Source organism: Podarcis vaucheri (assembly GCF_965113315.1).
Source record: "Podarcis vaucheri genome assembly, chromosome: 3".
Lineage (NCBI taxonomy): Eukaryota > Metazoa > Chordata > Lepidosauria > Squamata > Lacertidae > Podarcis > Podarcis vaucheri.
In genome coordinates this window covers 8,047,754-8,073,985 of record NC_138761.1, presented here as the reverse complement: position 1 = coordinate 8,073,985, position 26,232 = coordinate 8,047,754, and the positions used below count along the sequence as shown (strand labels likewise).

Here is a 26,232-nt window from a genome sequence, read left to right as displayed (position 1 = left end):
CAACTCTATGATTCTATGATTCTATGATGCCCTCCCTTGATGAAGTGTGTCTGTATCCTTCATTATTAACGTACAGGATGAATTTAGAAACATTCCTGCTCACCAAGACCCTCCCAAAATGTGTGTGGCCATACCCCTCAACATTTCTCTAGTCAAAATAGGGATGTCTTGTTCCATCATCATCATCATCTGGTTTTCTGGATCCAATTCAATTAGGGTTTAGGCCTGGTTTTGGCACAGAAACCACTTTGGTCAACCTGTATGCAAGGCTGTAGATAGGGGGTGGTGAGGTGGGCCCATGCCAGGGGCACAGGTGATGGGGGTGGTGCAACATCAGCTAAAAATATGTCCATTAATATAAAAATTTATTATTGCCTCATAAGAAATGGTTTTTAACAGAGGGTGAATTGAATGGGTGGAGGGGGGTGTTGGAGGAGAGGCAGAAAGAAGAGCTAATTTGTCCAAGGCTCGGGGGCACAATCTGGACGGTTCTTTCAGGGGTGCAAGATCACCTAGCTACAGTTCTGCCTATATGATGACCTCTGTTGAGAGACAGGCAAGGGAAACATGTCCCTGTTAATTGTTCTCGACCTCTCAGCAGCTTTCAATACCATCAATCATGGTGTCCTGGTGGAGCGACTCTCCAAACTAGGCATGGGTGGCACTGCTTTGCATTGGTTCCAGTACTACTTGGATGCTTGTTCCCAGGGGGTATTACTGGGGGAGTGGTTTTCAGCCTTATGGAACCTTCAATGTGGGGTTTGTAGATCTCAATCCTATCCCCCATGTTGTTTAACATCTACATGAATCTGCTGGGTAGGGTTGTCCAAAGGTTCGGAGTACTTTGTCAGCAGTATGCTGATGACACTCAGCTCTATTTCTCCTTTACATCTTCAGGTGAGGCAGTGGAAGTGCTGGACCAGTGTCTTAGTAATGGACTGGATGAAAGCCAACAAACTGAAGCTCAATCCAGATATGACTGAGGCACTGTTACTGGGGGGTTCTGTAGGCCAGATGGGTGGGAGGTGGGCTGCTCTTGATGGGGTTACACTTCTTCTGAAGGAGCAAGTTTGTAGCTTGGGGGTACTCCTGGATCCTTTCTTGTCACTTGAAGCTCAGTTGGCCTCAGTGGCTTGGAGTGCCTTCCATCAGCTTTTGACTGGTGGGCCAGCTACGCCCCTATCTGGACAGGGATAGCCTAACTACTGTTGTCTGTGCTCTGGTAACGTCAAGGTTAGATTAGTGTAATGCGTTATACATAGGGCTGCCTCTGAAGACGGTTCAGAAATTTTAGCTGGTGCAGAATTCAGCAGCCCAGTTGCTCACCAGAGGAAGATGGTTTGAGTATATTATACTGATTCTGGTCCAACTGCACTGGCTACCAATTAGTTTCCAGGACTGATTCAAGGTGCTGGTTTTGACCTATGAAGCCTTAAACGGCTTAGGACCACAATACCTCAAGGACTGCCTCTTTCCATATGAACCTACCCGGATCCTGAGATCATCTTCTGAGGCCCTTCTGTGTGTGCCTCCTCCTTGAGAGGTCCGGAGGGTGGCAACACGAGAAGAGGCCTTCTATGCAGTGGCTCCCCATCTCTGGAAGGGAAGTTTTCCTGGTGCCTTCATTATATACCTTTAGGCACCAGGCGAAAATGTTCCTTTTTAACCAGCCCTTTGGTTGATCTGATTTACATACTATGCCCTTTTAAAATGTGGATTTATTTATTTATTTATTTATTTATTTATTTATTTATTTTTGTACGGGGAGCAGGGAGGCTATTGGGTTGTTGTTTTTATTTTTATTATGTATTTTGTGGTTTTATATCTTGATCTTATTCTGTAAACCGCCCTGAGACCTGGGGGCATAGGGTGGTATGTTGTTGTTGTTGTTGTTGTTGTTGTTGTTGTTGTTGTTATTATTATTATTATTATTATTATTATTATTATTATTATTACATTATTTATACCCTGCCCATCTGACTGTGTTGCCCCAGCCACTCTGGGTGGCTTCCAACATATATAAAAATATAGTAAAACATACAGTCATACCTCGGGTTAAAGTCGCTTCAGATTGAGCGTTTTCAGGTTGTGTTTCACGGCGACACAGAAGTAACGGATTGGGTTACTTCCGGGTTTCGCCACTCGTGCATGCGCAGACGCTCAAAATGATGTCATGCGCAGAAGTGGTGAATCGCAACCCACGCATGCGCAGATGCGCAGATACAGGTTGCATTCTGCCCAGGATGCGAATGGGGCTCCGGAACGGATCCCATTCACATCCAGAGCTACCACTGTATAGTAAAACCTTCCCTATACAGGGCTGCTTTCATATGTCTTCCAAAGGTTATCTAATTTCTTGTCTCCTTGGTTCAGTGGGTCACATAACTCCACACCCTCCAACCTGTCACTGATGAAAATAGGGGCATCCTACTATACCCTCCAATATTTCACCAATGAAAATGGGGACATCTTTGTTGAATGGTTTATTTAAATATTAAGGTTCATTATTGTTTCACAAGATGTGTATCTCTTTAAAGGCCAGAGTAAATATCATGACCTAGTTTTACAGCTGTGAAGCAGTATAGCAGATGTTGTTGTGTTAATTAAACTGTGTCAGCAATTGGGTATAGTATATAAAGAGCAGTGTGTACCTCTCTCAGTACCCTGGTGAATAGATTGATCATACTTATAGATCTAATGTAAGAAGACTTTTTGGTTTTGTAACTAAAGCCAAGCAAAATATATTTTTGCATTTCTTCATTGTTTCCTGAACGTGTGGTCTCCCCAGCACACTTTCTGCAGCTGGACATTCTGGGATGGCTTCTGTAAATCTGGGACCCTCCCTGGAAAATAGGGACACTTGGAAGGGTGGTGTGTGTGAGGGGAGTGGAGAGGGAGAGGGAGAGAGAAATAACTGCTTGAGAAACTCTTTTGGAAGGCAACCTTCAGAGCAGCATTTCTTGCCATGCTCCCTTTGAAATGTGGGCCCCAGAGGGCTGTCCATGGATCAATGTGGCCATTGGCCTGATAAAGGTTAGTCACCTTCAATCCATATAAGTTATGTATTACGAAGAGAGAGAACTGGCAATGGGGAAGAGATGGATAAGTGTTTTGAATTAGAAACGGAGAGAGTAAGCCATTATTTGCGGATCCACAGACAGAAAGAAAATAAATGCTTCAAATTGTCCTGTTGAAGATGTACTTTTTTATTAAGGTTTTGCAGGAGAAAAAACACAGAATGATCAGTCAGTGCAAATGACACACACCATATTGCATGTTTGAATTCACAATAACCAAAGACTTCTTACCCTAGTGTGTCTGTCCAAAGATCCATATGAGGTTGTGGTGATCTACAGAGATCACAATTAACATGGGATATAAGGCAATGCCACATAGTACTTGCAGAGTGCCAGAGAAAGAGAGGGACTGGGAGGTAAGGACATAAAACCATAATTAGTGATGTTTAGAGTAGACCTATTACAATCCATTGTTCTTCTCCTAGCATGATTGGAAGTCTTGCTCCAATCCAAACCAAAAGGTGCATGAAAGAGAAGACTTTTAAAATATGCATGTTATAAAGCATATCATAAGGCAATAGATAATCCATTTCACTTTATGTATTTTTATAACAAATATTCCCCAATTTCATACATAACTTTTAATAAATCTAGAAAAACAGATTATTATTATTATTAAAAAATATTTTCCTTATCCATCTTTCAACACCATTGGTTTTCAATGTCACAGCAGAGAAATCCCTTTTTTTTAACCTTTTCTTAACTATTGGGAATTTGTTTCATTTCCAGAATGTTGCGTACAGAACTGTGTGAATCGAGGAAGGGGTTGATCTTCTCCAGCACTTAAATCCGTTCAGATAAGCAGCTCTTCACCCTTGACTCCAAAGCTGCTCTCAGCCATTTCAGAAGTAGACAGAGAAGAATATCAGAGGTCTTGCATTGACTGTACTTGGCTCATTGACTCCAAGGACTACCGAAAGAAAAGACAGATCATTAATACCCAACTCTGGTCATACTTTGTCTGATACACTCTTAAATGGCAAGTCTCTACAGTTCCCACACTCTACAGCTGTACAACCTAACCCAAGACAATGATATACTGATAAAGTTACAATTAGGAGCTGTCTTGATTCTAATCTCCCCTTATGGGACAAAATAAACGAGGCAGTGACGTAATGGTTATGCTCCATCTCATATTAACTGAGGCAGTTTATCTAATTATTGACTCACACAATTGTGGTCTGTATTGGTAATGACGATGGGAGTAAGGAGTTTTTCAGGCATCCTAGTCCAGACTTCATTTGTACTTCTGGGTACAAATGAATAGGATTCTATTGATGAGTTCCTAGAATTAGGAATTTGCAGAGGGGTAGACATTATAGTCTCTTGCAGGAAAAACAACAACTGGGGTCTTGGAGACTAGCTATAATTGACTGCAGCATAATGGACTTCACAGACTCTAGCCCACTTTTTCAGATGTGTGAAGTGAAAACTTGGTTGGCAGGTACCGGTAATTAAAAGGGAACATTTTCACGTGGGAATTGAATGGCAATGAGTTGCAAAGATTACAGTTGGTGACAAGGGGTTTATATGTCAGACAGCCACGTTTTCAACCCTTTACAGCAGCAGACTGGAGACAGAATCATAGAATTGTAGAAGAACCATGACATAATAGTAGCAGCATCCAACATTATGTAACTCTTGAAAAGCTCAAGCCAAAAGAGGACGCAGCGTAGGGGAAAGTGTATGTGGGGAAAGCAACCAATTCTTCACATTTCTACCATTCAGTGCTCATTTGGTGGGACTGAGCTTGAATAAAAGCACCGTCTGTGATTCAGAGAATTCTGCAAGCATGTTCGGACACTCTGAATTTCCTGTTCTGACAGCATCTCTTTGTACTTCATTAGAGGTCGAGCCACAGGATGCTCTGATTTTTAAGGCCAAATGTTTGGTAGTTAAAGTTATTGAGCACAAACTATTCAAGTGTATGGTGGCAAAAAATCAAATGTCTGCTGACTTGATAGTAATGGGCTATCTCATTCAATGTGCCCTCTGTAGTACCCCATGTTAAATCAAGAAAAGTGCTTTGAGATGTTTGTATAGAGATAGGGATTTTTATTATTAATATTCAGGCATGTATTCGGCCTTATAATCCGACCTTATACCATTTATAAATATGTTGCATTCTGTTTGACTGTTTTTTTATTGGATTTATTGATAGGTAATGATGTTTTCCATGGTTCCCTTGTATGCTTCGTTCTCTCTCTCACTGCTTATACCTGTCCTGAGCATAATTTGGTGACAAATTGGTAGAAAGGCAGGATACAGATATGGATGGATGGATGGATGGATGGATGGATGGATGGATGGATGGATTGAAAGAAAAGAATGTTGGAATGGTCCAATTGAAAACATGATTGTATTAAGACCCATGTGGGAAGGCGTACGGCCCAAAACCTGGTTTCCTGGCAGCAAGATCACTGCTGCAGATCAGGAAAGCAAGAGGCGATGGCATGGCAGTGGAAAGGTTGGGGTGGTCCAGGCACACTGGTGGAGCTAATCTGATGCCCCCAGCAGTATGCCTCAACTCTGCTAACCTTGCCACCACACTGCCCGGCATCATCCTGGTGACAGTTGCATTACCTTTTGCAGCACAGTAGACGTCCGTCTTGGCATGTTCCCCCAGTATGTTCTGTCCTACGAGGGCATTGTCCATATTTACAGAAACCTCGTGCAAGCCTGCATTCCATGGTATCATCTGCAGGATATCCAGCCCTTCCTATTACAATAAAAAAAAGAGAAAGGGAAAGAACCTCCTGAGTTGGCTTGTAGGAGCTGAGCAGGGGAGAAGCAGGGGGCAGAGCAGAAAACTTTTTTGTGAATGCTACTGGCCTGCAATACCTAGTCTCACACCCTCGTCCTTCCACAGCGAAAGAAGCTTGCCCTCTCCTGAGCTATGCAAAACACTTTAGTGCTGGAGGCACTTCTGTTCCTGTTTTGCTTGCTTTCTTTTTTAATTGTGATCATGGCTTGTTAATGCTCTTAAAAGGAAGAAAGGTTGTTTCCCCTGCCCTCAGAGCTGCTGCTAATAAATTACCAATTGAGTGAGACCTGCAACAAAATGTTGCATTGTGGGTTGGCTCCTGCTCAAGATTCCAGAAGGAGGCCATGCCCTGTGCCAGGATACTTCATTCTACTCTTCCTTTCCATGATTTTATGTCCCCCCCCCCAGATATTGTAATTATTATTAATACTAATAATAAGGATGCACAGGGGGATGACCTCTGTAAGTATATAGGACATTAATGTTATTGATATGTTAAAAAAGGTAAAGGTAAAGGACCTCTGGCAGTTAAGTCCAGTCGCAGACAACTCTGAAGTTGTGGTGCTCATCTCGCTTTAAAGGCCAAAGGAGCCGGCATTTGTCCGCAGACAGTTTTTCCGGGTCATGTGACCAGCATGACCAAGCCGCATCTGGTGAAACCAGAGTAGTGCATGGAAACACCATTTACCTTACTGCCAGACTGGTACCTATTTATCTAATTGCACTTTTTGGTGTGCTTTCGAATGGCTAGGTTGGCAGGAGCTGGGACCGAGCAATGGGAGCTCAATTGATATGTTAGGACCCTGTAAATCATTGGAAGCGCTGCTTATTATTACACCTGCAATTTGCCAAGGCCTTAGGACCACTTTCCAATCCTCCTTTCCTGCTTTCTCTGGAGTTCAAGGGGACAGCAGGACGGGTCCCCAGCCCTTCAACCTCACTAATGAATCCCTGTGCGTAGCCAATCTGATGCCTTCACTGGACCATGCTAACCTCGCACACAACCAAATGCAGCCTCTTCAACCAAAGAAAGCACACACAAATATCACCAGTTAATAATGATAATAATGGAAGTGGGTGGACTGGTGGCCTTGGAAGGTGTCAAAAGGGACATCTGAGGTCCCTTTGTTGGGGGACGTCTCTAGCAACCGTATCCTTTTATGGGGGTTTGCTTACATACAATCAGTGATTCGTCAAATTGTAAAGTTGGAACGGACTTCATGGACCATAAAAATCAAAGAATTGTAGGGTTGGAAAGAGACCACAAGGGTCATCCAGTCCAACCCCCTGAAATGCAGGAATCTGAGCTAAAGCATCAAGGACAGATGGCCATCCAACCTCTACTTAAAACCTCCAAAGAAGGAGAGTCCACAACTTCCGGAGGGAGACCGTTCCACTGTAGAACTACTCTTACTGTCATCTCGTCCAACCCTCTGTAATGTAGAATGTCAACATGTAGCCCCCCCCCCAATCCAATTTGAAACCATACTGGACCCTGTTTAGCTTTGCAAATATACAGCCATTGAACAAATAACAAATAACAGGAAGTGAGCGGTAGCTCTCTACTTTTGTAAGCACACTTACATGGAAAAAAAAACATTTATTAAATACAATGTAATTCACAACTGAATGACTCCATGCTGCCTAGTTTATAGAATCTCCTCTAAACCTACTGTTGGACTCTGCACCTTGGAATTGTCCACCCATCTCTTACCTGGAATTATTTGGATGAAGACTAAGAAGACAGCAAAGAGAAGGTAAAGGATCTTCATGGCTGAGGCTTGATGCTATCTCACTTTGGCGGTGTAGTGAGAAGATGATTTGAAGCCCAGATGAGGTCCTTTATGAAAAAGGAGACCATATATATAAGTTTTTTGGAGAATTGCAAAACAGTATTTCCGGAACAAGGTGAAGTTTGGGAACATCTGACTATGTACAAAAGAATCTCCATTGCCCTTTCTGACCACAGAGGTCAGTGACACACAAACATTGCAATGTCCTTCCGTTGGCACCCACACAACACCTTTACTGCTCTCAACTGTGGCAATCAGCCAAGTGACCGAGGTAAGATTTTCCACCTGAGAGTGAGCTAATTCCCTAAAGGGTTGTGGGTTTTAAGCAATGCAGGTCTTGAGCCAACATAACACAATTTCCATAAACCCTAAAGTCCATTTCTATGATTTCTGTTTTGCAATAAAGGCTGCCTGATGGGGAGCTGCATATATTTTCCATAATTAACCAAGCCCCAATTGGAGCTGTTTTGGTTTCTACGGCACAAACAGGCAAGCAGTGGACCCCAGTCTCATTTTGGGTCTTTCCCAATGCCTTCTGATGCTGTCCTATTCTTTCATGTGGAGATCTTTCTTTCCTGTTCATTTCCTCCTTCTTTTCCCTGGTTTTCTTAAGAGTTAGCCCACCCCACCCCACCATCTTCCTACACCATGTCAGAGCAATTAAGGGCGGTAATTTATCTGATAAATATAAATAATAAACTGATGTTTGTTTGTTTGCTATTTTCCATCATTATTGGTTTCCAAACCTTGTGAAGTGTACCATCTGATAGGTAGCTTCTGGGACTGTGGTCTCCAATTTTGGAACAGGCCGAGATATTAATGCGTGGTTGGAAATGAATTTAATTTCCTGGCCTGTTCTGAAAGTGGTAACTGTTGTTTCCCAGTTCAGATGAAAAGGGACACTGTGGTTGGTTGGTTGGTTAATCAAGATGGTCAGTATGGTTCTCCCCTTCCTCATTTGTTGTTTTTTTTTAATAATTTTTTTATTGGTTTTACAAGATTTTTTAAACAATACAAACAAATAAAAAGACATACAAACATGTATAATTTCATAACCTTTTTTTCCTTAACCCTCACTTCTCGGACTTCCCCATACCTCCCCTTCCTGCATCCCAATGTCCAAATTTATTTCAACAACTTCTAAATAATTTTATCAAACATATGTCTCCCTAGTCTTTCCTTCTACTTAATCTTAAATCGCTGTGATCTCCTTTTCTTCTCAAAACCTCGACATTTTAGCATTCATCAACTTTATAATAGTTCTTAAGATAGATTTTAAATTTCTTCCAATCTTCTTCCGCTGTCTCTTTCCCCTGGTCGCGGATTCTGCCCGTCATCTCAGCCAGTGTCATGTAGTCCATCACTTTCATCTGCCATTCTTCCAGAGTGGATAGATCTTGTGTCTTCCAATGCTTTGCGATGAGTATTCTTGCTGCTGTAGTAGCGTACATAAAAAAGTTTCTATCTTTCTTTGACACCAATTGGCCGACAATGCCCAAGAGAAAGGCCTCTGGTTTCTTAGGGAAAGTACATTTAAGTACCTTTTTCATTTCATTATATATCATTTCCCAGAAGACCTTGATCTTTGGACACGTCCACCAAAGGTGGTAGAAAGTACCTTCAGTTTCTTTACATTTCCAGCACTTATTATCGGGCAAATGGTAAATTTTTGCTAGCTTGACTGGGGTCGTGTACCACCTATAGATCATTTTCATAATATTTTCCTTTAAGGCATTACATGCTGTAAATTTTATCCCGGTGTTCCACAGCCATTCCCAGTCAGCAAACATAATGTTATGACCAATGTTCTGTGCCCACTTAATCATAGCTGATTTAACTGTTTCATCCTGTGTATTCCACTTCAGCAGCAAATTATACATTCTTGACAAATTCTTAGTATTGGGTTCTAACAGTTCAGTTTCTTATTTTGATTTCTCCACCTGGAAGCCAATTTTCCTATCTTGTTTATACACCTCCATTATTTGATAATAATGGAGCCAATCTCATACTTTGGGTTTCAATTTCTCATGACTCTGTAACTTCAATTTATCTCCATCTTGTTCCAAAATTTCCCAATACTTTGGCCATTCGGCCTCCATATTGAGCTTTTTCAATGCCTTAGCCTCCAAGGGTGACAACCATCTAGGGGTTTTGTTTTCCAGCAGATCTTTATATCTTATCCAAACATTATATAATGCTTTTCTGACAATATGATTCTTGAAGGCCCTATGCACCTTAATTTTATCATACCATAGATATGCATGCCAACCAAATGTATTATTGAAACCTTCTAAATCCAAGATATCTGTATTCTCGAGGAGCATCCACTCTTTCAGCCAGCAAAAAGCTGCTGCTTCATAGTACAATTTTAAGTCCGGCAGGGCAAATCCCCCTCTTTCTTTTGTATCCGTCAGTATTTTAAATTTTATTCTGGGCTTTTTGCCCTGCCAGACAAATTTCGAAATGTCCTTCTGCCACCTCTTGAAACAGTCCATCTTGTCAAGAATCTGCAAAGTTTGAAACAAAAATAACATTCTAGGCAATACATTCATCTTAATAACTGCAATTCGGCCTAACATTGACAATTTCAAATTTGACCATATTTCTAGATCTTTTTTAATTTCTGACCAACATTTTTCATAGTTATCTTTATACAAGTTCAAATTCTTAGATGTCAAATGAACCCCTAGGTATTTCACCTTCTTAACCACTGTCAAACCTGTTTCATTCTGGAACTTCTCCGTCTCCATAACTGTTAATTTTTTTTCCAAGACTTTAGTCTTTTGTTTGTTCAGCTTAAATCCGGCCACCTGACCAAATTCTTGAATTATCTCCAACACCCTTTTTGTACTAGTATCTGGCTCTTGTAAAGTAAGTACTAAATCATCTGCAAAAGCCCTTAACTTATAGTGTTTAGCTCTGACCTGTACCCCTTTTACCTGCTGGTCATCTCTAATCATATTTAGCAACACCTCCAGGACAGAGATAAAAAGTAATGGGGAGATTGGGCACCCCTGTCGTGTTCCTTTTTCTATTTTAAGTTCTTCAGTTATCACATTATTTACAATCAACTTTGCTTTTTGTTCAGAGTATATAGCGCCCATACCATTCTCAAATCCTTGGCCTACCCCCATCCCATGAAGATTCTTTTTCATAAAACTCCAAGAGATATTGTCAAAGGCTTTCTCCGCGTCCACAAAAATCAAAACTGCCTTAGTGTTTATATTCACTTCTAATAGTTCCAAAATGTCTATTATATTCCTCACATTGTCTGATAAGTGTCTTTTTGGGAGAAAGCCTGCTTGGTCCCTATGAATCTTCTCCATCAGCACTCTTTTAAATCTTTTTGCCAAAATGTCTGCAAAGATTTTGTAATCCACATTAAGTAATGATATTTGTTCCCTACAACAAGTAAACGCTTCTTAGTTTAGTGGGGTAGGAGAGCTGAAAATAATTCCAATTCATTTCACATCTGGCAGCCAATGTGACTCTTTGGTTTCAGATAGTACAGTGGTACCTCTGGTTGCGAACGGGATCCGTTCTGGAGGCCCGTTTGCAATATGAGCAGAATGCAACCTGCGTCTGCGGGTCACGATTCGCCACTTATGCACATGCATGTGATGTCATTTTGTGCATCTGTGCATGCGCGAGCGGCAAAAGCCGGAAGTAACCCTTTCCGGTACTTCCAGGTCGCCGTGGCACGCAACCTGAAAACGCTCAACCTGAAGCAAACGTAATATGAGGTATGACTGTACATGGTTAGATCAGTCTAAAAAGCCTTGGACAGAAATTTTCATGGCCCTCTAGAGGCTACGGTGGTTCATTTACCAGAAGTAATGTATTTATTGTTAACTCTGAAAATATATGGTACTTGATTCTGGCCAAACTAAGAGGCTAGAGGAGCTGTGAAAATTTGTGTTTCTGGCTTTTTAGGCTCATCAACCCATGTAGTATCTGAAACCCAAGGGGCACATTGGTTGCTAGATGGAATTTTATTTTCAGCTCTTCTACCCCACTAGTTATGTGAAATGGCAGCCCATGCCAGCCCTTTCACTGATACAATATACTGAAATGGGAAAGTGAGGCATGCTGTGACTCACACCCTGATACCCTGTTACATATTGGCTCAGGCTCCAGAGCCAGGTGACCTCACTTTCAACCTTGAGACTGTACAGCTGAACAGGAATTGGCAGAAACTGATAAAGCAATGATTGACCAGGTTGAGACTTTCAGTAGGTAATCCAATCCCCCCTGGAGGTGGAAAATCCTACTCTTGCCAAATACTTAATTCAACTATGGTGCTGATTTTGACATACCTGAGTAAATAAAGGGCAATACTCTTTATACCATATTTCCTGTTAAATCAGGTTCCAGCACAAAATACCTCTCCTCAGGCATGATAGCAATCAGTAAACCTACCAAATTTCATAAGCTTGTTCTGCTCATTTTGTACCTTCCATTACACAGGTCTTGTGAGTTATCTGTTCAGCAATTGCAGGGTTCCACTAAGTTCTTATACTACATTTCCAGAGGCAGATCTTTCTTAGAAAAGAGTCATTTTAGAGTATCACCTTATATATGAATAGTGCTAATTGTAGGCATGCCTCCATTTCAGCTTTAAATGTTCGTGATGGCTTCACAACCAATGGCTTCAAGTTATAAGAAAGGAGATGAACAGAGGTTGGATGGTCATCTGTCATGGATGCATTGCAGGGGGTTGGACTAGATAACCCTTAGGGTCCCTTCCAACTCTATGATATTTCTGCAAACACTTCCATCTAGGGCCAACTACCTTTTCAGCTCTGGCCCCGGCCTGGTGGAATGCCCTACCGCAGGAGATCAGGGCCCTGCGGGATTTGACATCTTTCCGCAGGGCCTGCAAGATGGAGCTGTTCCGCCTGGCCTTTGGGCTGGACTCAGTTTGACCCCCCCATCATCATCATCATTATTATTATTATTATTATTATTATTATTATTATTATTATTTGATTGAACCCCTAATATGGGATTTTGCATATAAATTTTCCCTCGGCTCTTTTTGCTGGCCCATGTAGGCCAAGGATGGATAGTTGGCCCTCGTGAATATTTGACATTTTCTCCCCTTATGATATTGATTTATGGGCTACCACTAAAACGAGGCTGTATTTTAAGCTTTATTTTAAGCTATATTTTGTTTGTTTGTTTGTTTGTTGTTTAACAAGTTTTTACTGTATTTTATATTTGGTGTTAGCCGCCCTAAGCCCGGTCTTGGCCAGGGAGGGTGGGGTATAAATAAAATCTTCTTCTTCTTCTTCTTCTTCTTCTTCTTCTTCTTCTTCGGAGCAAACCTCCAACAAAGTTGGGAAGACTCAGAGTTTGTGTGTGAAATTCGAACTGGCATACAAAGCTATTTGGGTATAACTTTCAGAGAGCCTTCACATATGTATGCAGATGTAGGTTTGAATTGTTTAGGTGACCAAATACTGTTCTATATGGAATCTTCAATATTAGTATTGAGAGCCTTTTCCTTTATAACTTTAAGGTTCTCTAAATGGCCAGAAGTTATACTTAAAAGCTCCTGATTTATAATTGACACAATACCCCTTTTCATGTGTCCTTGATTCCATATTATCTGTCCTTATTTAATTAGAGGTCCAGTGGCCTGTGTTATTGGAGGCTTATCCACACTATCCAACCATTTCGTCCTCTGTCGTCCCCTTCTCCTTGTGCCCTCAATATAGGTATGTATGTATGTTGTTGTTGTTTAGTCATTTAGTCGTGTCTGACTCTTCGTAACCCCATGGACCAGAGCACGCCAGGCACTCCTGTCTTCCACTGCCTCCCACAATTTGGTCAAACTCATGCTGGTAGCTTCGAGATCACTATCCAACCATCTCGTCCTCTGTCGTCCCCTTCTCCTTGTGCCCTCCATCTTTCCCAACATCAGGGTCTTTTCCAGGGAGTCTCATGAGGTGGCCAAAATATTGGAGTCTCAGCTTCAGGATCTGTCCTTCCAGTGAGCACTCAGGGCTGATTTCCTTCAGAATGGATACATTTGATCTTCTTGCAGTCCGTGGGACTCTCAAGAGTCTCCTACAGCACCATAATTCAAAAGCATCAATTCTTCGGCGATCAGCCTTCTTTATGGTCCAGCTCTCACTTTCATACATCACTGCTGGGATAACCATAGATTTAACTATATGGACCTTTGTTGACAATGTGATGTTGAGCGTCAAACCATATTTTGTGCTCTCCTCTTTCACCCTCAATAAAAGGTTCTTTAATTCCTCCTCACTTTCTGCCATCAATGTTATGTCATCTGCATATCTATATATTTATATGCTGATGTGGTAATGGGAGATGCTGTCCTGTGTGGCTTCCCTGAGGATGTTATATCCACCCACATGGTTGCCCTGATGGATATTTGAAAGCCAAGCAGGTAGATCATGTGCCCTCATTTCTGCAAACATGGCACAGCATTGTGTTCAGCCTCTTGCTATCTGAGTAGTAAGCCTTCTAAGCTTTAGCAAGAGAATATATTATGGCACGTCGTGCAATAATTTCCTCCCACAACATTTAGATGAAAAGGAACGCACAAAGAACATTTGACCCATTGGCATTTCAAAACGTATCATAAAGGGACCTTTATCCCGTAATAAGCTACTCCCACCACTTTCAAAAGAACCCTATGACCCATCTTCATTGCGTAGTTGCCGTTAGCATAGAATCTTTAATAATTTAAAGTGAGGATTTCTTTAATAATAATAATAATAATAATAATAATAATAATAATTTATTTTTATATTCCGCCCATCTGGCTGGGTTTCCCCAGCCACTCTGGGCAACTTCCAACAGAATATTAAAATGCAATAGTCTATTAAACATTAAAAGCTTCCCTAAACAGGGCTGCCTTCAGATGTCTTCCAAAAGTCTGGTAGTTGTTTTTCTCTTTGACATCTGGTGGGAGGGCTGAAGAGCCCCAAATGCATTCTTGCAAAGGGTGGTGATAAAGCTGGAATTGTTGATTCTACAAGCAGAGATGAGGTGTCGTCCCAGCACTCAGAGGCAGCACTGAAATATTTGGAAAACATAAATCAACATTGACTATAAGTTAGTGGGGTGGCCAGGTTTCTGCTACACTTGCGGAGTCTGCCCTGTCACTCACAATCAAATAATGGATATTTGAGGCTTTATTCTGGGCTGATCTAGCATTTAGCAACAGCACTACCAGGCTAGAGGGTCGGCTGAGCTGTGTCTGCAGATTCTGAAACACATTTGTTGAAGGAGAGGAAGAAAGGGCTTTGATGGGACTAGCCTAACTCCTTGACCCAGTATGACTTTGCTCACCACCACACAGGGCCAGGCCACTCATGAGGCAAGGTGTGAGGTGACTGCCTTGGGTGGCGAGATCCAAAGGGGCAGCAGATCTTGCCACAAGGAACATATTGTCTGTTGCTGCTTCTGTGGTGGGAAAAATAACTGGGGCATAATACTTCAAGGACTAATCTGTCATCTCCACAGCTGCTCCCTGCAATGCCTCCTCTACAGCAACCTCTTGATGAATAGAAGGCACTGCAGGTTTCCTCCCACCCGTGTTGCGTGTGTAGGTCCCCAGGCCACCCCTCAAATAACTTCACACATAACACGTAATTTTAGTTTTGGTTTTTGGGCACTATTTTGGCCACAACTTTATTAAAATACAAAATCAGTGAGTGGTTGTTTAGACATTGGTTATGACTATCTGTCCCCCCGCCTGGGACAGAACTGACATCCCGAGGTCCGATCGGTAGCCAGTAGAAGAGAAAGTCATACTTGGGGGTCATTTGAGCTAAGCGTCGGACCACGCCGCTCACCCCAGCAGCTCCCCGAAAGCTTGCCTGCCCGGTCCTATGACAAGGATTCCCATAACAGGGATTGGGCGGCAATGGTCCCATAACAGGGATTGGACGAAATCATGGCAAGTCCCAGGATTCCTTTAACGGAATTCCCTTCAGCGCAATAGGAGGGGCAGGCCCAGCCTGACCCCTCCACCACCAGCATATTATAACCAATGCCTAACCGCAACCTTACAAGTTGTGACGAATTGCTGAGTAGTAGGCAAAAACCAAATGGCACAGCCAATCACCAAATGGCAAAATTCCTACTAGGCCCCTGCTCCAAAGCAGACGACCCCATGACAGGCAAAGCAAGGTCAACCGGAAAGAGGGCGGGCGGGCGGGTGATCCGATGCACTCTGCAAAAAGAAAGAGAAACCAGAGTGCACCAATATTTAAAGACTATGGTCCCACCCACCCAATTTGCAACATACAATTTGCCCCAGCAACCCGCTTACCCAATCATGATGCCAGGCAACAACTATTAACCGGCCTGGCAACAAGAGGCCTGGCCTGGTGGCCCACACCGCAACACGTGCTCTCATTTATTGGAGAACACGCTTTCCCAGAGTAGATCTTCACTTGCCCCTTCTTGCCTGACTGGGAGGTGCCATTTTGTCTTTGGCCTCAGGGCCCAAAATTTCTCAGGCCAACCCTGCCTGCACATTTCCCACTACCAACCACCCCAGAGGTGACACTCCCACTCTCACCCTACCTCCCTCGACCGTGTCCCAAAAAATATGACATCCATGTGAAACCGTGTGTTTGGGTGTGTTGCGTTCATTATACTTACGTTACACAGCAATGGTAAACCACACTACATTCTCCGATTTTGAAACGTGTTAGAGGACACCTAAAGAGGTAGCACATACCACTGAATAAATGACATGTTCTTACGCCATGGATGTCAGTTCTTCCTGCAACAGAGCAGAACTCAATAAAGTAGGCAGGCAAGGAAGGAAGGAAGGAAGGAAGGAAGGAAGGAAGGAAGGAAGGAAGGAAGGAAGTGTCCTGCCTAGAAGATTTGGTTCAGATCTGTATCTGTCACTTTGGGAAGCAACCTGAGTTGCTAGTTCTGTGGTCCCCCATCAGTGTGGGATGCTGCAGGGATCATGAGAATTCACCAAACTCTGAATATTTACACAAAACTACAGCGCTTGCGAATACAGAGCTTTGAAGTGTATTATCAGCCATTCACTGATGTTCCTGAGCTCAAATTCTTCTCCTCAATACCTGATTCCCAAGACTGGATGTCAGGGTATGGACCTGCTCTGGATGAGGTCACTCTCCTCTGAAACAGCAGGTGCACAACTTGGAGTGCTTCTGGCTCCACAGGTGTCACTTGTGGCCTTAGTAGTGCCCAGCATCTTCCATCAGCCTTGGCTGGTGACCTAGCCACACTCCTCTCTGAACAGGGACAGACCCACATCTGGTATATTAGGTTACTGCAATGAATTCTACAGAACAGAAGAACATATTGGGTTTTCATCATTATGATAAGGCATAGGCAAGATGCTCAGTTGGGAACTGAAAATAAGAGAAACAACAGACAATACTTTTTTAAAAAAAATAATAATGGTGGTAGGCACACTTCAGGGTGGTATGTATTCTTTGCAAGAAACTCAAATTCACCCACAAAAACACTTTCAGAATGAAAGAACATACTGAATCTGAGAACATTCTGTGCCTTTAACTTTGTTTCCAATAACAGGTGATGAAGTAAGTTTTTTATATATCTTTCTTACAAAGCAAAAATACCACAAGATAAAAAGATGATTAAGCAACAATACAATCATATATGAAACGGTAAACTTAAAGACAGAAAGGAAGCAAGAAAAAACAAATTGCAAAGCCTTGTGCTAGACTAATAGCTAATTAATAACTTTAAGAGTGGTCAACCAACTTTCTTAGTCAAGCAGAAAGAAAGAAAGAAAGAAAGAAAGAATAAAAAATGAAATAAATAAATATTTCTCTGTGTTTGGTTCTTATATCTTACACAAATTACATAAATTCAAGGATTCATCCAATTGTATAATTGGAAGGGACCACAAGTGTCATCTAGTCCAATCCCATGCAATGTAGGAATCCATTTTGTCCAACATGAGGCTCAGATCTATGACCTTGATATTTATTATTCTTAAACTTATTCTTATTCTTATTGATTGAATTTATATACTACCCTATACCTTGAGGTTAGGGGACGCGGGTGGCGCTGTGGGTAAAAGCCTCAGCGCCTAGGGCTTGCCGATCAAAAGGTCGGCGGTTCGAATCCCCGCGGCGGGGTGCGCTCCCGCTGCTCGGTCCCAGCGCCTGCCAACCTAGCAGTTCGAAAGCACCCCCGGGTGCAAGTAGATAAATAGGTACCGCTTACCAGCGGGAAGGTAAACGGCGTTCCGTGTGCTGCGCTGGCTCTCCAGATGCAGCTTGTCACGCTGGCCACGTGACCCGGAAGTGTCTCCGGACAGCGCTGGCCCCCGGCCTATAGATGTGAGATGGGCGCACAAACCCCAGAGTCTGTCAAGACTGGCCCGTTCGGGCAGGGGTACCTTTACCTTTACCTTTATACCTTGAGGTCTCAGTCTGAATATTAAGAGCCTCTTGCTCTACAGGTTGAGCTATCCCAATTCCTAAATAATAAGTTAGTTTCACCATTGCTGCAGAGTCCCATATCTTTAGATACCATTATTTGGGAAATGGAACTATGATAGTTCTCCACTTCCCTGAGTCTCATTTCAGGTCCGAGGAAAAGTGATTTTGTTTTTATATTGTTAAAAGGTCATCAGTCAGAAGCCATGCCAAGCTACTGTGAGTGATAAAGGGGTCTGCCTGTAATTCCTAATCTACCTTTGGTCCACCCCTGATTTTTACCATTTTTCAGATTGCAATGAAAATGGGGACATCTTTGTTGAATGGTTTGTTTAAATATTAAGGTTCATTATTGTTTCACAAGATGTGTATCTCTTTAAAGGCCAGAATAAATATCATGACCTAGTTTTACAGCTGAGAGGCAGTATAGCAGATGTTGTTAAGTTGTGTTAATTAAGCTGTGTCAGCAACTGGGTATAGTATATAAAGAGCAGCGTGGACCTCTCTCAGTATCCTGGTGAATGGATTGATGGGTGGGTCATACTTATAGATTTAATGTAAGAAGACTTTGGTTTTTGTAATTAAAGCCAAGCAAATGATATTTTTGTGTTTCTTCATTGTTTCCTGAACGTGTGGTCTCCCCAGCACACTTTCTGCAGCACAATTAATTTGCTAAATATGCAACAATCTTAAGGAAAAGCGGGACATTCTGGGATGGCTTCTTTAAATCTGGGACTGTCCCTGGAAAATAGGGACACTTGGAAGGGTGGTGTGTGTGAAGGGGGCAGAGAGAGAAATAACTGCTTGAGAAACTCTTTTGGAAGGCAGCCTTCAGAGCAGCAGTTCTTGCCATGCTCTCTTTGAAATGTGGGCCTCAGAGGGCTGTCCATGGATCAGTGTGGCCATTGGCCTGATAAAGTTTAGTCACCTTCAATCCATGTAAGTTATGTATTACGAAGAAAGAGAACTGGCAATGGGGAAGAGATGGAGAAATGTTTCGAATTAGAAATGGAGAGAGTAAGCCATTATTTGTCTATCCACAGACAGAAAGAAAATAAATGCTTCAAATTGTCCTGTTGAAGATGAACTTTTTTTATTAAGGTTTTGCAGGAGAAAAAACACAGAATGATCAATCAGTGCAAATAACACACGCCATATTGCATGCTTGCATTCACAATGACCAAAGACTTTTTACCCTAGTGTGTCTGTCCAAAGATCCATATGAGGTTGTGGTGATCTACAGGGATCACAATTAACATGGGATATAAGGCAATGCCACATAGTACTTGCAGAGTGCCAGAGAAAGAGAGGGACTGGGAGGTATGGACATAAAACCATAATTAGTCATGCTTAGAGTAGACCTATTACATCCATTGTTCTTCTCCTAACATGATTGGAAGTCTTGCTCCAATCCAAACCAAAAGGTGGATGAAAGAGAAGACTTTTAAAATATGCATATTATAATATTTATGTATTTTTATAACAAATATTCTCCAATTTAATACATAACTTTTAATAAATCTAGAAAACAGATTATTTTAATTATTTTTTAAAAATATTTTCCTTATCCATCTTTCAACACCATTGGTTTTCAATGTCACAGCAGAGAAATCCCTTTTTTTAAACCTTTTATTAACTATTGGGAATTTGTTTCATTTCCAGAATGTTGCGTACAGAACTGTGTGAATCGAGGAAGGGGTTGATCTTCTCCAGCACTTAAATCCGTTCAGATAAGCAGCTCTTCACCCTTGACTCCAAAGCTGCTCTCAGCCATTTCAGAAGTAGACAGAGAAGAATATCAGAGGTCTTGCATTGACTGTACTTGGCTCATTGACTCCAAGGACTACCGAAAGAAAAGACAGATCATTAATACCCAACTCTGGTCATACTTTGTCTGATACACTCTTAAATGGCAAGTCTCTACAGTTCCCACACTCTACAGCCGTACAACCTAACTTAAGGCAACGATATACCAATAAAGTTAGGAGCTGTCTTGAGTCTAATCTCTCCCTATGGGACAAAATAAAGGAGACAGTGACGTTATGGTTATGCTTCATCTCATATTAACTGAGGCAGTTTATCTAATTATTGACTCACAAAGTTATGGTCTACATTGGTAATGACGATGGGAGTAAGGAGTTTTTCAGGCATCCTAGTCCAGACTTCATTTGTACTTCTGGGTACAAATGAATAGGATTCTATTGATGAGTTCCTAGAATTAGGAATTTGCAGAGGGGTAGACATTATAGTCTCTTGCAGGAAAAAAACAACTGGAGTCTTGGAGACTAGCTATAATTGACTGCAGCATAATGGACTTCACAGATTCTAGCCCACTTTTTCAGACGTGTGAAGTGAAAACTTGGTTGGCAGGTATATAAAAGGGAGCATTTTCATGTGGGAATTGAATGGCAATGACTTGCAAGGATTACAGTTGGCGACAAGGGGTTTATATGTCAGACAGCCACGTTTTCAACCCTTTACAGCAGCCGACTGGAGACAGAATCATAGAATTGTAGAGGAACCATGACATAATAGTAGCAGCATCCAACATTATGTAACTCTTGAAAAGCTCAAACCAAAAGAGGACGCAGCATAGGGGAAAGTTTATGTGGGAAAAGCAACCAATTCTTCACATTTCTACCATTCAGTGCTCATTTGCTGGGGCTAAGCTTGAATAAAAGCACAGTCTGTGATTCAGAGAATTCTGCAAGAATGTTCGGACTCTCTGGATTTCCTGTTCTGACAGCATCTCTTTGTACTTCATTAGAGGTCGAGCCACAGGATGCTCTGATTTTTAAGGCCAAATGTTTGGTAGTTAAAGTTATTGAGCACAAACTATTCAAGCGTATGGTGGCAAAAAATCAAATGTCTGCTGCCTTGATAGTAATGGGCTATCTCATTCAATGTGCCCTCTGTAGTACCCCGTGTTAAATCAAGAAAAGTGCTTTGAGATGTTTGTATATAGATAGGGATTATTATTATTATTATTATTCAGGCATGTCTTCAGACTTATAATCCGACCTTATACCATTTATAAATATGTTGCATTCTGTTTGGTTTGACTGTGGTTTTTATTGGATTTATTGATAGGTAATGATGTTTTCCATGGTTACCTTGTATGCTTCGTTCTCTCTCTCACTGCTTATACCTGTCCTGAGCATAATTTGTTTTTTTTTTATAAAATTTTTATTGGGTTTTCACATTTTATATAGACAAAAACAAAAACACAAGAAACAAATAAACACATAAACAAAGAAAGAAAAAAAAATAAAAGAAAACAACAACAAACATATATACTTTCCCGAAAATATTATTTCCTAACCCTGGTCATTGACTTCCCCCTACCCCCTCCCTTGCATCCCCATTTCCAAATTTATGTCAGCAAATTGGCATTTCCCTGTCCTAATATTAGTCCTTTTATAAAAACAAACAAAATTAATTTTTTCTAAGTTGGACCTCAATTCCCTTCCAACGATTTCCCATTTTGTCTTGAATAATGATCTTTTTAACCAAATCCCATAATCATGAGTGTTGTTAGAACTTAATTTTTCCCTCCCTCCCATCCCCGGTTTGCGTCCCTTCCCAAAGCATGTCCAAAATAACAGTTCTTAGCCCGGGTTCCTCACGTCCGAGGCCCTCCAGTCTCTTTCAGTCCCTCTCCGCCGGTCTTGTTGGTAACCCTTTATGCCAGTCGTCACATCTCGAAAGAGTTCTTTCACCATCAGTCCAAAGTCTCTTCCCATATTTGCAAACAGCTGCTGAAGAGTTTCCACAAGGCATGAATCTTGAAGGTAATCAAAGTCAGAGTCTATGTGGAGGCCCCAATTATATTTCTTTATTTTAAATTCCTTAATTTCATAAACTCCCAGGGCCTCCACTTTCGTCTTCTGCATCTTTCGTGGATTTATAGTAGATTTACTCCAATAGTCTCCTTGTTTGTATTCCACAGGCGTCAGCTTCTGCTCAGTATTTTCCCACGTCACTTCTTCTTTTTCTTGTTTTGTCTTCTCCTCTGCTTTTATTATCATTTCTGGTTCAGCTGTGGATTCTTTCTCATTGAGGTCCTCTTTAAATTCAGCAGGACTACTTGTTTCAGAAGTCAAGGTCATCAATTGTTCACTCATAGCCGTAGTCTGCTCTTGTAAGATTCCAACCAAATAAAACATCCTTTCGATTTCTCCCAGTATCTTTCCATCCACAGCCATTGTAATTCCACAGAATTCCCTCTAGAGGGAATCTGGTTACTTAGTATTCTTTTCCCCAACAGTCCTCTGTCTTGTTATTGTTTCTTTATTTCCAACAATTTTAGATCAATTGTAACTCTTTTTAATCCAGAGGTAACTTAGGTAACAATTTTCCACTATTAACAGTCCGTTTGACAGCTTTGACAGCTGTCAAACTCTGCGCTTCTTAAACCAGCTCCAAAGCAGGACGCTCCCGGGCCCGGGAGGGGGGTTGTTTACAGCAGAACATAAAACATCCAACACTCCTCTCTCCTGCTCAAAATTTCCAAATCTTGGAAGTTACTGTCTTTTTTAGAACTCACCCTTTACAGGGTAGGCACTCCAGCTTAGTTCTTTTTTCGTTGCTCTAGATCGTCTGCAAGGTAGGGGGTGCGGACTTCCTTTTAGCACATCCCCCGATCGTCTCAAATTCAGTGGATAAATTTCTTAAAAGCCAAGTCCAAATTACTCACGGGTTGTTTTTTCAGCCGAATTTCAAGGAAGGAAGTCAGCGCTCTCCGGTCATGGCTCGCGGCTTCGCTCAGCAGAGGTAGCGATGGACTCTCAGTGCCGCGCCACCCCCCGTATCCCCTCCGCAGCCTTTAAAAAGGCTCTTCGCGAATCAGGGGGGGCACTTAAGGCACCCGCCGAGTCTTCAGTCCGCAGGCATTCCGCGCCTGCGGTTTTAAGGGTCCCCGTGTCGCCGGCACGGCAAAGACCCGTCCCCTGCTGAGCCGATTCCCTCCGGAGCTCGGAGGGAATCCGCCATTCCCAGATCGCGTCAACCCCGGAAGTCCCTGTCCTGAGCATAATTTGGTGACAAATTGGTAGAAAGGCAGGATACAGATATGGATGGATGGATGGATGGATGGATGGATGGATGGATGGATGGATTGAAAGAAAAGAATGTTGGAATGGTCCAATTGAAAACATGATTGTATTAAGACCCATGTGGGAAGGCGTACGGCCCAAAACCTGGTTTCCTGGCAGCAAGATCACTGCTGCAGATCCGGAAAGCCAGAGGCGATGGCATGGCAGTGGAAAGGTTGGGGTGGTCCAGGCACACTGGTGGAGCTAATCTGATGCCCCCAGCAGTATGCCTCAACTCTGCTAACCTTGCCACCACACTGCCCGGCATCATCCTGGTGACAGTTGCATTACCTTTTGCAGCACAGTAGACGTCCGTCTTGGCATGTTCCCCCAGTATGTTCTGTCCTACGAGGGCATTGTCCATATTTACAGAAACCTCGTGCAAGCCTGCATTCCATGGTATCATCTGCAGGATATCCAGCCCTTCCTATTACAATAAAAAAAGAGAAAGGGAAAGAACCTCCTGAGTTGGCTTGTAGGAGCTGAGCAGGGGAGATGCAGGGGGCAGAGCAGAAAACTTTTTTGCAAATGCAAAAATGGCCTGCAATACCTAGCTAGTCTCACACCCTCGTCCTTCCACAGCGAAAGAAGCTTGCCCTCTCCTGAGCTGTGCAAACCACTTTAGTGCTGGAGGCACTTCTGTTCCTGTTTTGCTTTCTTTCTTTTTTAATTGTGATCATGGCTTGTTAATGTTCTTAAAAGGAAGAAAGGTTGTTTCCCCTGCCCTCAGAGCTGCTGCTAATAAATTACCAATTGATGAGACCTGCAACAAAATGTTGCATTGTGGGTTGGCTCCTGCTCAAGATTCCAGAAGGAGGCCATGCCCTGTGCCAGGATACTTCATTCCACCCTTCCTTTCCATGATTTTATGTCCCCCACCCAAGATATTGGGGTTTGCTTACATACAATCATTGATTCGTCAAATTGTAGAGTTGGAACGGACTTCATGGACCATAAAAATCAAAGAATTGCAGGGTTGGAAAGAGACCACAAATGCAGGAATCTGAGCTAAAGCATCCAGGACAGATGGCCATCCAACCTCTACTTAAAACAAAGAAGGAGAGTCCACAACTTCCGGAGGGAGACCGTTCCACTGTAGAACTACTCTTACTGTCACCTCGTCCAACCCTCTGTAATGCAGAATGTCAACATGTAGCCCCCCCCCCAATCCAATTTGAAACCATACTGGACCCTGTTTAGCTTTGAAAATATACAGCCATTGCACAAATAACATTGTACAAGCAGGACTGACATGGGCTCAGTAAGCCAATTTATCTGAGGATTTCCGTTCCTGCAGCTGCAAGGAAGTGAGTGGTAGCTCTCTACTTTTGTAGGCACACTTACATGGGAAAAAACATTTATTAAATACAGTGTAATTCACAGCTGAATGACTCCATGCTGCCCAGTTTATAGAATCACCTCTAAACCTACTGTTGGACTCTGTACCTTGGAATTGTCCACCCATCTCTTACCTGGAATTATTTGGATGAAGACTAAGAAGACAGCAAAGAGAAGGTAAAGGATCTTCATGGCTGAGGCTTGATGCTATCTCACTTTGGCGGTGTAGTGAGAAGATGATTTGAAGCCCAGATGAGGTCCTTTATGAAAAAGGAGACCATATATATAAGGTTTTTAGAGAATTGCAAAACAGTATTTCCGGAACAAGGTGAAGTTTGGGAACATCTGACTATGTACAAAAGAATCTCCATTGCCCTTTCTGACCACAGAGGTCAGTGACACACAAACATTGCAATGTCCTTCCGTTGGCACCCACACAACACCTTTACTGCTCTCAACTGTGGCAAACAGCCAAGTGACCGAGGTAAGATTTTCCACCTGAGAGTGAACTAATCCTCTAAAGGGTTGTGGGTTTTAAGCAACACAGGCCTTGAGCCAACTTAACACAACTTCCATAAGCCCCAAAGTCCATTTCTATGATTTCTGTTTTGCAATAAAGGCTGCCTGATGGGGAGCTGGATATATTTTCCATAATTAACCAAGCCCCAATTGGAGCTGTTTCGGTTTCTACGGCACAAACAGGCAAGCAGTGCACCCCAGTCTCATTTTGGGTCTTTCCCAATGCCTTCTGATGCTGTCCTATTCTTTCATGCGGAGTCCTATTCTTTCATGTGGAGATAGACTCTCCTCCCTGAAAGAGAGGGGAGGGGTTGTGGTTGGGGCCCGAGCACCAGCTAGCAGGGGGCATGGCCCCCTGCCGCCCGCTCACCTGGCTGCCGCTCACGCCCCCCCCGGTGGCCATCCAACCAGGTGCCACTGAGGGGGCGTGTTCAGCAGCCTTTTGCTGCAGCGCCAGCCTTCTCCGGCCTCATTCTTCCTTCGCCCCATCGCGAGTCATCTGGATCGCTGCCCAGCTCTGCAGGGAAGTATTTCGCGAGGCGTGGAAGTGGGGAGGGAGTGTGTGATTGTGCCTATTGTTCGCTACCTTGGTTGGTTGCTTCGGGATGACGGTGTCCACCTATCGGAACGACATTTGGTTAGCTAGTGTCATCAAAAACATCTGGGATTGGTTGCAGCTTTGAGGGTATTGGCGGCGAGCCTTTGGCTCGGGTGGCGGTTAGGCATTGGAATAATGTGTTGTGGTGTGTCGAAGTGCTAGGTGTGGCCATCGCCTATGCCTTCAATTTTTAGGGGTATTCCGTTAAAGGAATCTGGGGGTCGTGTATTCCGTCTGATGCCTGCTTGGCGGGAGGCCTTGGCACGACCCTCGGTGACAGCAGGGGTGAGCCTATAGTTGGATTAGCATCAACAGGCTCCACCTACTGGTGAATAACCCACTTGTTTCGATCCAATGCCTAAGCCAATACCTTTTCAATTGCTGTAACCAATAAAGTTGTGGCCTTTTTCTAGCCCATTAACCTTATATCACGTGTCCTTGTGTCTTTATTTCACTTCGCTGGGGGCGGGTCCTCGAACCACAACTTTCTTTCCTCTTAATTTCCTCCTTCTTTTCCCTGGTCTTCTTAAGAGTTACTCCACCCCATCATCTTCCTACACCATGTCAGAGCAATTAAGGGCTGTAATTTATCTGATAAATATAAATAATAA

General features: G+C 42.6%; 3 long non-coding RNA genes across 3 annotated transcripts; 1 reads left to right on the top strand and 2 right to left on the bottom strand.

The window, feature by feature from the left end:
• Positions 1–3,190: 3,190 nt before the first annotated feature.
• On the bottom strand, positions 3,191–7,714 carry LOC309529651. Its single transcript, XR_014218253.1, has 3 exons — positions 7,556–7,714; positions 5,661–5,796; positions 3,191–3,987 (listed from the first exon to the last, which is right to left on the bottom strand). It is a non-coding gene; the product is annotated as an uncharacterized lncRNA (long non-coding RNA).
• On the top strand, positions 3,191–19,899 carry LOC309529659. The gene is made up of 2 exons (XR_014218261.1): positions 3,191–3,538; positions 19,498–19,899. It is a non-coding gene; the product is annotated as an uncharacterized lncRNA (long non-coding RNA).
• On the bottom strand, positions 19,150–24,797 carry LOC309529650. Its single transcript, XR_014218252.1, has 3 exons — positions 24,639–24,797; positions 23,458–23,593; positions 19,150–19,916 (listed from the first exon to the last, which is right to left on the bottom strand). It is a non-coding gene; the product is annotated as an uncharacterized lncRNA (long non-coding RNA).
• Positions 24,798–26,232: the final 1,435 nt, after the last annotated feature.